General features: G+C 48.4%; 1 protein-coding gene across 4 annotated transcripts in view; it reads right to left on the minus strand.

Moving 5' to 3' along the window:
• Nucleotides 1-568: 568 nt before the first annotated feature.
• Nucleotides 569-13,832, minus strand: part of MTCH1 (mitochondrial carrier 1) — a 37,818-nt gene continuing 24,554 nt past the window's right edge. For 2 of the 4 annotated variants that reach the window (XM_038162322.1, XM_038162320.1), the window contains exons 13-14: nucleotides 7,079-7,330; nucleotides 569-2,756 (exon numbers count right to left, since the gene is read on the minus strand). The gene's annotated coding sequence lies outside the window, so the exon portion shown is untranslated. The remainder of the gene's footprint in view (nucleotides 2,757-7,078; nucleotides 7,331-13,832) is intronic. The other 2 variants (XM_038162324.1, XM_038162323.1) reach the window with 1 other exon arrangement.

Raw genomic sequence — 13,832 nt, forward strand, 5'->3', positions numbered from 1 at the left:
GTGGTCAGGGATGATGTGGCTGCCCCAGTGCCGTGTGCTGTGTGATCCTGGCTGGTGAGTCAGGTGGATGTCCCACAGATCCATGGGTGTAAGCTCAGCCAGGCTGGTCACCCTCCTCCTGGGCAAAGCTGCCCTTTCCTTTGTGCCAGGATGCATTGGACCAATTAAATATTACCTGGGCTGGTTTCTTAGCCCTTGGTGGGATTTATTTGGGTTAGTGAACCCTGTGTTCTCCTCTTGCTGGTATGCACATTATAAACATGTTTATAGCAAGGACTATCCAGGGCAGAGGGAAGCCCAAGCTGCAGCCCTTGATCTGACTGAGGGTGAGGAAGCAGGTCGGACTTTGTGTAAGAGTTGTGCTGAAAATTTGTGTCAGGAAAGCACCTGCTGACAGCCAACATACATGGTCTCAGCTGCTTGGCCAACCCAGTCTGCCCCACATCCTCATCCTGTGGCTTCCCTTTCACACCCAGGATTTTGGTCAGTCAGGAACAGTCATCACCCCTTGAGAGGTCCCAGTTCACCAGCCAAGCTCACTTCAGGGCAATAAAAAGACTCTGTTTTAAAAAAGTCAAACCAAGTTTATTTTCACGAGGGAATATCTCCAGTAATATTTTATTCATGGCTTCCAGCTCACACAGTTCCACTAGTTGAGATTCTCTGTGTTAGTATCAATGCCATGGAGGGGGACTGAAGGGATTCCATCTGGCACACGTGGGATTAGCTCTTTTCCAGGGGACACCTCTCCAGCTGAAGTGGATATGCCTCCCTGTTCCCATGCTGGTGCTGCTATTTTGGTACCTTCCAAGCAATCTGCGGGCAGGAGCCCTGCCCCTGAGCAAGCAGCTGGAGGATAATAACGCAGCTCAGAGGACCAAGCTGTAGCTTTGCACAGCAAGTCGCCAGGACTGCTGAAAAGCCAGATTTATGGAGAGAGGGCTGCATTCCTTCGCCGCTTGGAGCTGCAGCATCCCCACCCAGCAGCTGCGTCCCAGCCCCGCTGCAGCTACGCCCTGTCCCAGCAGAGGGGCCTGAGATGAGCTGCTTCATTCTGGGGACTCCCTCGGCCCTGGCAGCCAGGTCTGGCTCTCCCTGTGCCTTTGCTCAGGGTGAAATTTGAGGCCTCCAATTGCTCTCAGCTCTTTCCCTCCCACTTCATCTGAGAAGGTGTCCTCTGCTTGCCCTCGCTCCGCGGTGTCTCGGATCTCACAGTCGCCCTGGCAGTAAGATGGTCGTGATAATGGCCTGAAATGTCCTTCCTGGTGCAGCCCTGATCGTGTTACAGCTCCGCTCCTGGTCTTGATCCTACTTACTCTGGAAAACGGCAGAGGGATAGTCCCATCTGCTCCTAAGAAACAGAAGAATTAACAGTTCCCTGTCCCTTGCCAAGGGCCAGAGCTCTGAAGCCTGAGGACTTCTCGTGTGTCTGTTGTCAGGTGACTGCCTGGGAGAACCCAGAAGGATCAGAACCTGCTCCTTTTGCCTCCTGTCTCTTCCTTACCTGTCTCCACTTTAAGACAAGATTTTAGTTGGAATCATTAGTTCGTCCTATGTAAATATCCAAGAGCCCCAAACTTCCCTGACAGGGTTTGCATGTGAGGGAGTTCAGTTGATAAGGGATTATCAGATCAGAAAGAACCACCCTCTAACTCTGTTCCATGGGACAGGCCGGGAACTTGTCCAAAACAAAATGCACTTCCTGAGCAGGGGCCAAGCAGGCAAATCTGGCCAGCTCCCAGGGCTCTGAGTCCACAGGCTAAGCTTGCCCCTGGGTCTGGTTCTGAACCCAAACTTCAGAACTGGGCACAACAAAATTAAATCATGAGCTCAGATCTGTCCCACTTACACAAAAGTATCTGCTCCCCTCCAGACCTGAGGACAGACCAGAAAAGCTCAATACATTTAAACACTTTACAACTTGAACCCACCTCCTGCAAAAAAAGAATAGAATTGAACACTGGGAGCTGCTGTGCAAACTCACTTCCCTGGTTTTCTCGAATCTTAAAGAGAAGTGGGTTCCCTGCAAGCAGGTAGCTCCATGCTCCAGTGCCTGAGGCATGAAGCAATTCTGGAAGAATGCAATTCTGGATGCTGTAAGAGAAACACCCACTGAGCTGTTTAACAATGCCATGCTGCTTTTTTGGATCCTCGACAAAAGAAGCGATGCCTCAGGAGCTCCTCCGTGGTTTTGCTGCTCTTTAAGGAAGGCAATAGACTGTATAGTTATCACCTGAAATGGGATCAAATCCCTCCCACCAAACTATACAACCTACTACCTCACCTCCACAGAGCAGAACAGACGGGTCACGGGCACGGATGTGCTTTACTTGCACCACCTGCCCCACACCTGGTGTAGAAGTGGACGAGCAGACCTGAAGACCTGACTGTCTCCTTAGGAAAGACAGTAGATTGTATAGTTAGCTCAGAGGGAGGACCAGACTCCACAACTATTCAATCTACTACCTCAGCCTCAAGGACAGCTTGGGACCGTGGCAGCCTAAGGCACTGAGATGATCCTTATGCAGGCACTGAGATGATCCTTAGCCAGGCACTGAGATGATCCTTATGCAGGCACTGAGATGATTTTTATCCAGGCACTGAGATGATTTTTATCCATGCACTGAGATGATCCTTAGCCAGGCACTGAGATGATCCTTATCCAGGCACTGGGATGAGCCTTATCCAGGCACTGAGATGATCCTTATCCAGGCATTGAGATGATCCTTAGCCAGGCATTGGCTGCTCTGAAGGTCCTGCAAAGAGGAATGCATGAAAAATCAGAATTTTTGATGGCAGGGGAGAGGACTTATATCCAGCCTTGTCCTGGAGCTCTTTCTCCTTCTTCAAACCTCCTTCAGCCCACTTGGACTATACCTCGTGCTTGGCAATCGCACCAGCTGCGGACTTCAAGCACCCAAGGGTGCACAAAAGCAGCAGCCCTGCCCTTGGAACCTGGGGCTACACATGGAGATAGCAGAGCTCTCGGGAAGCTGCAGCAGCGCCAAGCACACCCAGCCAGGCTGACCTCACCTCCTGAACACACAGCGTATCTAGAACAAACCTGCCAGACCAGATAAGAGAATCCATCAATTTAGCTGCTGTGCACTCCAGGGAATTGAGCAGATTAGAAATAACTAAGTACAAGGGAGCTTTTAGGCTGCAAATGTAATGGTATCGAGTACATCAAGGCAGATCTTATTTCCTAAACAAATGAGTGCAACATGCAGCTGTGCTGTCCCTCTAATGCTCCAGCCCAGCCAAGCAGTATTAGCATGGATCTGAGACAGACTGGCTTCCCCCCAAGCCCTTGGTTCACCTTCTGAGGCTTCTTCACTCTCTGTACACCCAAATACAGAGGCGAGGTATTAATCTGGTAGCTTGAAAGAAACGTGTGAGGCTCTTTTGCAAGGAGAAGAAAGAATTCCCCTTGGAGATGAAAGAGGCCCTAACGACGAGGGAGCCATGCCAAGCAGGCTGCATGTGCAGCCCAGCACAGTCCCAAAGGATAACTTCCCATGGGAGCTCAGCAGGAGATGTCCCCAGCCTCCACAAGCATCTGCTGAGGGCTGTGGTGGGAGAGGAGGGGGCTCAGGCAGGAGTCTCCAAAGGGATAAAAGCTGCCTAATGCTTTGTGCTTCCACAGCTACCAGGCAACAGCCTAAATAATCCCAAAGCTTTGGTCAACTGCTGTATCTGGAACCCTTGTGAGAGTTTAGGATGGCCTCAGGTGCAAGGGTATCTCTGCAGCAAGGTTGGGAAGTGCCCTCTTCCAGAGCTCTCCACAGGCTCTCCTTACTGGCATTCAGCACAGTCCAGGTAATTCTCTTAATTTCCTTTGACAAACTGGTCCTTGACAGGGAATGACCCACTGTGCTGGACCATCTGGCCCAGGCCTCTCCTGGTGTAACAGGGCATGAACAATGTCAAAACCCCAAGGTGGCAGAACTGGAGTGCCCGGCCCATCCCTGGTGCCAAGTGCATCCCAAACAGCCTCCTCATGGGAAATGCTGTTTCTCCTGGTTTTATCAGCACAGAAATTTGGGTTGCACATCCCTCCTCAACCAGCCAGAGCTTTGGTGAGGTGACAGCCAGGCTTCAGGGTCCATCAGGTCTGTCACTGCTCAGCTCCTTGGAGACAGAAGGGTTAGTTTAAACCAAAAGGTTTCAGCTTCCCAAAAATGAAGCTTCTGCCACAAGCATCAAGCAGAAGGGTGGAAAGAAAACCACCAGATGCTGCACTGATCAGGGGCTGGGAGGGTGGGTGGTCTAGATGATTCCTGGGTGATGCACAGAGGCAGAGCATGCTTGTCTTCTCCAAGGAGACTTTCAGCAACTGACCTGGAGGAGTAATTTTTCCTGGTTCCCAGTCTGCTGGTTTATGTTACTTTAAGCACATAAGCCAGATGTATCAGGCAGGCATTTCAAAGGTCACTCTTGATACCATTGCAGACAACAGGCATCTGGGCCAATCTCAAACTGTTGGTAGGAAATTACATTAAATAACTCTGAGCTCACATAGATGTAATTATATGTGGAGAGAGAAAAAAAAATCCCTTCTGACTTCTATAAGTAAACCTGAAAACAGGAGACTTAATTTTAATAATTGTCTTAATGAGTATAGGTTTTGGGAATACCCAGCTGCTGACTCTAGAATCCTGATTTTAGCAGGATCTGTGAAGAAAGGAGTCAAACAGGAAGATTTATGGATCAGACGGGGGATTTTTTATGCCCAGTAAGGATGACTAAGAGCATCCTACCCTTAGTATCACTGTCACACTTGTTTGTCCTACACAAATTGCAATGACAGGAATTCCCTCTCCTCATGGCCCGAGGTATAAACCATCAAGACAAACAACAAGAAAGGAAGGAGATGTGCCCAAATTTGCCTGGATGTGACGCAGCTATGCAAAATTCTGGATAATACAGCCAACAGGGTCTGTAGGGGTCAGAGACCCACACCCAAAGCTTCTCACTTCCTTCCGAGATCAAACCTAGTTTTGAAAAATTTTTGGATCCTTGATTGCCAAGAACCTCTTCAAAAAATGCCACTTTCTGTGCAGGCCTTAAGGCAGAGGCCCTGTAATTTCCACTTTCCAGATTCATATGGATCCCTCAAAATTGATCAAATCTGATTTCTGTGAAAACACTTCATCTGTTTCTGCAAGCTGCTGCACGAAGGTCCCTGCAAAGAGTGTGTCACTACATGGTCCCACTGCCTACAGGTGCTTGGAGGGGTGAGGAAAACCCGGAGGGGAAGGGTATTTTTTCACAGCAAGATCCTCCAGACTGCAATAAAAATGGCATTTCCAGTCCAGATTTCAGACTTGTTTTTGGGATCAAGAAGTGACCTAAACTGCTCCTCATTTATCAGGGCTCAGGGTGCCTTGTGATGACCCCAGCAGAAAACCCAAGATGCTGTCCCCCAAATTTTGAAACATCTTTGCACCAGAGATTCCTGAGCAGAAGCAAATGTCTGCATTTAAAAGGAGCCCACCTCAGAGAGGAGCTGGAAAGGCTCCGAAGCCTTGAGGAGCTGATCTGGTTCATTAAGGAGCACTGAATGAAATGGAGGAGGGGGGAGGAGGAAACCAGAAAACAACAAAGTCTCTGCTTTAAAAGCTGACACCACTTTCAGCCTTTGTGTCGGTGCCGAAACGTGCCAGGGACAGGGAGGGCTTCTCAGTGGGAAATCAGGACCCTGGGTTTCCAAGAGGATTTTCAGCCTCCTGGAGCTGGGGCAGAACCAGCCCCGGCTCCCTGGAACGGCGGCGTTGGCACAAAATGGCCGAGTGTGGCCATTTTGTTCCCTTGGCTTCGTGTCCTCCCAACCTGGCTGGAAAAATAAAAAACCAAACAGACCAAAAAAAAAAAAAAAAAATTAAAAATCAAATCAAAAATAAGCCAAAAGAAGGGTGGAAGGTTTTCAGTGACTCCCCAACATTGTGGGGACCCACAGCGCCAATTGGAGCTGCTGATCCGGCCGGCAGCGAGGAACCCGCTCACACGAAAAGCAGAAAACAAACCAAAAACCCATCCTGGACACACCCTGTGCCACGGGAAAGCAATAAAAAATGACATTTGCCAAACTAGCCATGAAGACAAGTTGTTTATAACTTGTCCCAGGCCAGACAAACCTCTCAGCAAAGCAAGGCCAGCCACCTTCGCAAACACCCCATCCTAAAGTCAATATTAAATATCACACTTTGAAACAATTAATCAAAGACACTATGAATGGGGAAAGAGAAATGGAAGTAAAAATATTTGCAATTCAATGCTGCAACAGCCTGTGTCCCTCAGCAATGCTTTTACTCCACACACTTTTAATGACATAGGGAATATTTCACATCAATTTTGTTATCGCATTTATTATTCAACAATTAGCAGGTATCTTTATAAACGGCTGCTCATCACTAAGGGGTTGTCTTGAGTCCTATCAGATGTTTCTAAACATGTGGATCATTATTAATGAATCTGATATTGTTATCTATAATGCAGGCATCTGTAACCTGCTTGTTATGTGACTTATCTTTTATTAATCCTTCCTAAATGTGTTATTAAAGGTGGCTATAAAGGTAATGCTTTTTTCTAAATATTTGTGTATTTTCCTTGTAAATTTGTATATATCTCACCCTCTCCTGAAGCAAAAAAAAAAAAATCCTAGAATTTTTGTCATAAATGATAGTCGCTACAGATATTTCACAGCGTCATTTCATTAAATACTAAAAATAAGAGGAAAAAAATATCCTTCAGGCTTATTTTTACCTGTTCTGCTCTCAATTCCATAGGCTAACTCAAAAATTGAAAGAAAAAATATTTTTTTAATGTTATACTCTATAAAACTGTTCTATTAATACTGTTTACCTTCTCAATGTTGAGTTCATAAGCTGCTCATGAAAGGTGTGCAGGTAATGTCCACCTCTAATGTAGATTTGGACCAAAGCTTTACATTTGCACTGTGAGGCACCCGCCCAGCGCCCGCCCGTGCAGCCCCGGCCCCGGGACCACCGTGGCCCTGCCATTCTCTCTATTGTCTGTTTGCAAACAAGCCAAGAGGACATGGAGGCAAATCAAATACCTTTCTGTGCAAGGAAAGCCATTCCACCTCTTTCTGCTCTCCTTCCCAGCTCCGCTCTGGAAGTGTCTGCTTCTCTCCACATGTCTGGAAAGCCACTCAAGGAACAGCAGGACGATCATTCCAGCGCCTTATCAGAGCCTGTTCCCCCCTCCATGCCACAGGGCAGGGATCTGCTCCTCAGAGTGTCCACGAACAAAGTGACGTGGCTACTAACACCAAGACATCCAGGCTACTGAAGGAAATGCAGAATCACTTAAAAAAAAAAAAAAAATCACTTTTATTTGGCGCATGTTCTGGTGTTTTTGCCCTGCTTCTGCGCAGAATTTTACGGTAACGCCACCAAGTTGCTTTAAACTTTCAAGGCGTGTTCCTGTTGATGGTGTTTCTGTTGTGTATCACACCTTAAGGTGTGCAGGATACACACAGAGTGCAGTAAACAGCTCGTGAGCACGGTACAGCTCCAGCCTTGGGAGAAAAGCAAGGGCTTAAAAAGCCAAGAACAGCTATTGCTTTAAATATTTAAATTAAGATGTTTTTATTCCTGAGATGAAAACTTTCAAGGCAAGAAGGCAATAAACAAAAAATCCCTAAAAAAATATCCTCCGGATTACATCAGCTAAATCCAGGCAGTGCCAGCTCAGTGGAAAGGTCAGATCCCGTATGCACCAAAAACAAGAGGACACACAACAGGTTAAAACGCTACCGTCCGGCAGTGACCGGCTCTGGTCATACCAAGCCGATGTGTAAAACCATCCGCCCGTCCAAAAACAAATTAAGACAACAGTGCTCTCTGGTACTTTATAAATCCAGAAGAAAGGAGGGCTGTTTTATTGAATATAGCGAACAAACCTTTCCGTCCGGCTATTCCGTGCAGCCCCGCGGCTCTGTGTGCACCGAGTAGCCCTTACGCTGCTCATACAAAAGCTCAGTTTGGCAATTCCAGGCATTTTCAGTGCTCAACATACGCCAAAACTACCCACTCTCTGCCTCTGCCTTTGGTCTCATTCCAAAATGTCCTTTTTTTTTTTTTTTTTTTTTCTCCTCTCTTTTTTTTTCCCTTTCTCTCTCTTGCTACAGCCGGTGCCACGTAGAGACGGGAGAGTTGGGCTCGGACATGGCCGCAGCCTCCAAAAAAGAGCCAAGTCCCAGCGTCCCGGCTTCCCCCTTCCAGACGGGAAACAAAATGGCCATGGAGCAGCCATTTTGTTTGCTGCGGGATGGGAGGGAGAAGGGAAGGGAGGGGAGACGCAGGCCAGGCGGGAAGGATGAGGGGGGAGAGGGGAGGGCGTCAATTCGGCAGGAACCCAAAAGCTCTGCAGCCATGCCCGGGCGCGTCCTCCTTCCTCCTGCCGGCCCCGTCCAGTCCCACAGCAGGACTGAGCCGGAGGGATGGACACAGGGTTGGTTTTCCAGCCTTCTCAAGCTGGTTGAGCCCGAGTTGTCCAGCCTGACATGGGTGACGCTTCCCTCCCCGGGCCAGGCTGGCACCTCCATCCCGCCCACGGGGTCCGGCCCGGCTGCTGCCGGGCTCTGCGAGAGCTCCCGAAGGGAGCCGGGCAGGAGAGCGGAAACCAACCCAGTAACGTCAGACTCCTGAACTTCCCTGGGCAGGAAATGGTGTAAATAACACCCGCAGAGAGGGGGAGAGGAACCCGGCCTTGGGGACAGCGTGGCCTCCACAGCCCGGATCCCAACGGCACCGCGGGAACAGCAATCCCAGCTTTCCTCGCTCGCCCTCGCTCCCGTCAGGACGAGCCTGCCTCGGAAACAGAGGCTCTCTCCAGCAGGACCTTGTGCCCACAAAAAGCCCTGTGAGCTCCATGACTTCTATCTTGCTGCCCTTCTATGGGGCAGCACCACAGCTGCCCATCCGAGCCACGCACCCATGGCTTGAGGAACAGGAGATGCCTCTCACTGGACCCTCTTCTCCCGAAAGCACAGGGCTCAAGTTCCAGTTACATCCAACAAGACACACAGATGAATCCCACCCTCCACCACGGGTGTCATGTTCCTCCAAATCCTCACCAAAACCAATGACAAGTTTTTAGAGCAAGGCAAACACATCACAAACCTGCCTGGGAGTACCCAGCATGGGAAGACCCTTACGAGGACACAAATCAAACAGCCCCTGGGCTTTCTGCTTCTGTAGATGGGACAAGCTGTGAAAATCAGGAGTATTCCCAGGATTTAGGATTGGTAAGATCTCCTCATCAGAAGTCCTATCCCTTAAGGATGCAGGGAACTGGAAATGCCAAAACCCAGCACAGCTGTGAAGCTGTTACAGGGCCTGTAGGAAAATCCTGTAAGGAAGGTTGTCAGGAGGATGAGGCACTTTGTGCCATATTTACATGGGATAAATTTAAGCACAGGAGGCTGGACCTGCTCAGCTTTCTCGAGTCAGTGGGGAGGGTAATTTCTCTGCAAAGTAATTCAGAGCAGAACCATAACGGCAACATCTTGAATTATCCTGTGAAAAAAGTTAAATCTTTAGATCTTTTTTAATAACCACTATTCCTCACTGCAATTTCTGGCAAAGTAATCTAAGATCTCCAGGTGAAAATTGTTATGGAATTGTTAGTAATTTGTTGTGATTGATTAGGCTTATTAAAATGTCCCTAAAAATAAGCATCATCTGTAAGAAACTCCACTGAGAGCCTGCTCAGGATATCCTGATTTCTGGTATGGGTTTGATGTGGAGCCATGTGACCCCACAGGCAGGTTTGTGCCCTTTGTATTAACCTCAAAGCCTGGGAATTTTGAAGGAATTTGAGAGATCCAAGTCTAGTTTATTTTACTAGGCTTTGAGAAGACAAGGCTTGCTTGAGAACACCTGTGCATGTAGAGAATAGTGCATTTCTTGTGTAATAATCTTCTAGGAAAACCAGCAGGACAGGTTGGAGAATGATGATCAAAGGGCTCTAGATGTGCATGGGAACAGATCAAGAATGGCCACATGCAGCATGTCAGGCTGAAGCTAAGAATGAAAACCAGTTTCAGCTGCTCTGGCACCCAATATTCTCTTCTAGAAACCCCCAACAACCTGAGGAACTCTGTTTTTACCCTTATTCCAAGTGAAAATGAACAGAGCAGGATGAGACACATTTACGAGACACATTTGGGGTGTTTTGCCTTTCCCAATAACAGCGCCCCTACATCAGCAGCACTTTCCTGGTGGTCCTGAGATGGAGAAATACAGAACTGGGGACATGCAAGGGGCTGGGGTTGCTCAGCCTATCAACAGCACACCCAGAGCTGCGTGCAGCCCCTCAGCACTAGTGGGTTATTCAACAAATCTTAGTCAAATGAGGGTGCAGGGGGGGAAAGATGGGAATACAGAGAATAAGAAACGGGGACGTTTGGGAGGCTGATGGAGGGGAGAGTGTCTGATGCATCAGCAGGAGAATGAGACCAGGAACGCACAGGTTTTGTGGACCTGGGAGGGAGCTGAGATGGTTTGTGTCAGGAGAGGGAGGTGTGAACATGATTAAAATGCTGGAGCTTCACAAAGGACAAGGGAGGAGTTGCTGAGCAGGGATATTTTTGTAGCCTCCAATCTGGGCTGCTGTGGGCTCAGCAAACTGGTGGTGGATTAAGCTGTGGTCATGAAAGGAGTCCCTTCTACAGGACAGGCCACTTGCTTTGGTGCCTTCTGCTTCTGTGACCTCACCAGGTCCCTCATTCCAGGCACTCCCTCGACATTCCAGTGTTGAGCAGGGCTGTGGCTGCCTGGGCTGCTTGGAAGCCAGCAGACTGATAAGGCACGTGGCCCCATAACTAAACCACTAAACCCCGTGAGATTCTCCTCCTCAGGGATGGATCCCTGCATGCAAGAGTTGGTTCTCATTGCTCTGCACACACATCCTCGCTGCTGAGAATTGTCATTTGAGAGCAGGCAAAGCACAGAGCGCCTTCAGCTCAGAGCTGGGTGGGGAGAACAAGCTTCTCCTTTCTGTTTGGGCTCAGGGCTCGTGAGAAAGGGTCTGTGATGTTGTCATGGGTCTGGCAAGCCAAAGAACTCTACCCTTGTGCTTCAGCTCAGGGTATTTTCCAACCACGCTGCAAAGCTGTGTAAATCAGCTGCTCATCATCATGTGTTGGAGTTGAAGGGCTTCCTCAGCATCAAAGCTTCCCCTCTGGCTGTTTGTCTGAACCTCTTCAGGAATTATCCCTCTGGTCTGATCCCCTCCCAGTGAGCCCGTACAAACACAGCCCCACTGCCAATCCTCGTGTGCTCTCTCCTCCCCACACTGGCCATTTGCTCATGAAATTTAGAGGAGGTGAAGATGGGAGTGAAAAGCCAAGGGGGTGAGAAAAACTTTCCTTAAAAATGAGGAGAAGTGGTTTTGGTTTTATTCCTTAGTCAGTGCATGTGGGTGAAGCAAATTGCCTCCTCTGAGTATTTGGATGGATTCAGTTCTTCTCAGATTTGTCCAGGGGTACTTTCCCTCCCTGGGCCTGAGCACTCTCTTGGGAGTTTTTAGGACTCCTCCATTTCTGTCTCGAGTAAATTATGTGCATAAGGCAGTAGCAGTCACACAAAATCATTTAGGACAGAAAAACCCAGACTTAACAGCTGCATTGCTAAGCTTCTGCATCCAGTCTTAGCGAGTCACTTTGCCTGTTTCCTCCTTTGGGAGACAGATATTCCCTACCTGGGATGCTGAGAAGGTTATTAGTTAATGTACTAATTAACCGAATGTGCTTTGAACAATAGAATTGCTTGAGGCAGTGGATCTCATGAAGGTCTAAGTCTAACACTGGCTTTAACAAGATTGGGCTCCCAGTTCTTATCAGCTGGGACACCTTGCCCCTGGCCAGGGAGGGAAGAATTGAACTCCAATACATTATTCATACTGTTGGCACTCCTGAAGCACAAAGGCCAGAGTCCATCCAAGCTCTTTCCTGCTCCCACCAGGGATGAAGATGAAGCTGCCATATCTGGAGCTCCAGACCCACAAAAGACAGAAAAACCCCAAGCCAGGGTTTTTGACAACATTGCTGATCTCTTTAGGATACATGCCCAGCAGTCTGTTTGTGACCCACGTCCCACCCTGCTCTGGAGCTCTGCTCGCACCCAGGGCAGCTTCTCCTCTCTCTTCCAGAAGCTGGATGGTGGCAGAGAACTCTCTGAAGTGAGAGATGGCTCCTCTGTCCATCTCACTGCGACCCATCCCAGGCTGGATTTGGAGCTGCAGCTGCCACAAATCCTGCAAGCCAAACCAGTTTAGGCTTTGGCCAGTCCTGAGCTCATCCAGAAACCATTTTGTGCAGCTTTCGGCACCTAATGTGTCTGTTCAGGCAACTGAACAGGGAAGTCAAAGCCCATAGTGGAGATTTTAACCTACTGAAAGGTTCCAATAGAGATGTAGCCACTGGAGCTGATGACGGTTGTTTGCCTTGAATTCATGTTTGGAGTGAATACAACAGTCCTGCTTAACCCTGCACTGCCTCAGGGTGCCAAAGTTACCCTTTAAGAGTGACGCTGTCCCCAGGCCTGGGGCTGCTGGAGGAAGAGAAATAGTGACAGTTTAGATTACTCAGGGAACTGAGTTTGATTCCCAAATGTGGAACTAAATTCTCCTTCCACACCAGCTCTGCAAGCTCTGAAACCCTGCAGGTTTAGCTGGTTCCTCCCCAGCTGGAACAGAAAATGCCAGGCAATGTCACAGCTATTTCTTCTGTGTCACATTTATACAATGCAAAGACCAAATCAAAAGAAGCTGAAAATCATAATTAGGCAAGCAAGAACCTACAGTCTGAAAAATTCATCCCTCTCTAGTCTAGTCTGAGGCATGTATTGTATGAGACTCTTAAGAGCTGAGTTTTCAGCGCTGCATTTTCAGAACTGAACTGCTTCTGAAAGCAGGGCCCCTAAAATAAGCAAGATTAGCAAATGTTCCCACCTCCAGCAGTTCTGACGATGACACCAACAGACAGATTTTCATCACCCTTTTGGCGAAGCCCTTCTGGAACTGTGGACATATTTTCTACAGGCAGAATCCCTTCTAAAACTCTCCCTTTGCAACATAGAAGCTGTACAGATTCCTAACTGCAGCCAAGTTTGACCACAGAGCCAGCTCTTGGCCCTCTTTGTGGATGCAAAAATGCTTTGGAGAAACAATATCAATATGGCTTTGCTAATTGATGGTCTTGTGCTGGCTTTGACCCATCAGTTGATTGACCATCCTCAACTGTCATTTCCTAAACCCATTTTTTCCCTGCTTGTTTATCTTCCCCAGCCTTGTTTGCACACAGCCACCACCCAAAAAAACCTCTGTCCAGGGATTGGGATTTCTCACTCCTGTTTCAGTAGCAGCAGAGCACAGAACAATGGAGGGCCTATGCAAACAAGTACTGCTATTTTCTTCCTCTTTTCATTTATTCCATATGGTAAATCAGTGCATTCCAAACCAAAAATCAGAAGATTTAGGAGCCAAAGAGCAGCCCAGAGCAATGTAACAGGGTCTGAGGACAGGTTGCATTTAGAAATGAAGCAACAAGTAGCCCTTGAAAGCAAATGAAATGTTTAACCTGTGCTGCATTCCTGAGATTGTTCCTGGCTGTAATGACACTTTGGCAGGAGCTCAGGTGCCTGGGTCCCTGAACACCACACATGGGGGAGGACTGGGCTGTGCATGTAAACCCCCCTGGGCAGGGACCACCTTCATCTTCACACGGACAGCACTTGGTGTGACAGACCCCAGGACACTCCAGTGACCACCAGTCAGAGCTATTTCAGTGGATGTTGACACCG

Source organism: Motacilla alba, chromosome 26 (assembly GCF_015832195.1).
Source record: "Motacilla alba alba isolate MOTALB_02 chromosome 26, Motacilla_alba_V1.0_pri, whole genome shotgun sequence".
Taxonomy (NCBI): Eukaryota; Metazoa; Chordata; class Aves; order Passeriformes; family Motacillidae; genus Motacilla; species Motacilla alba.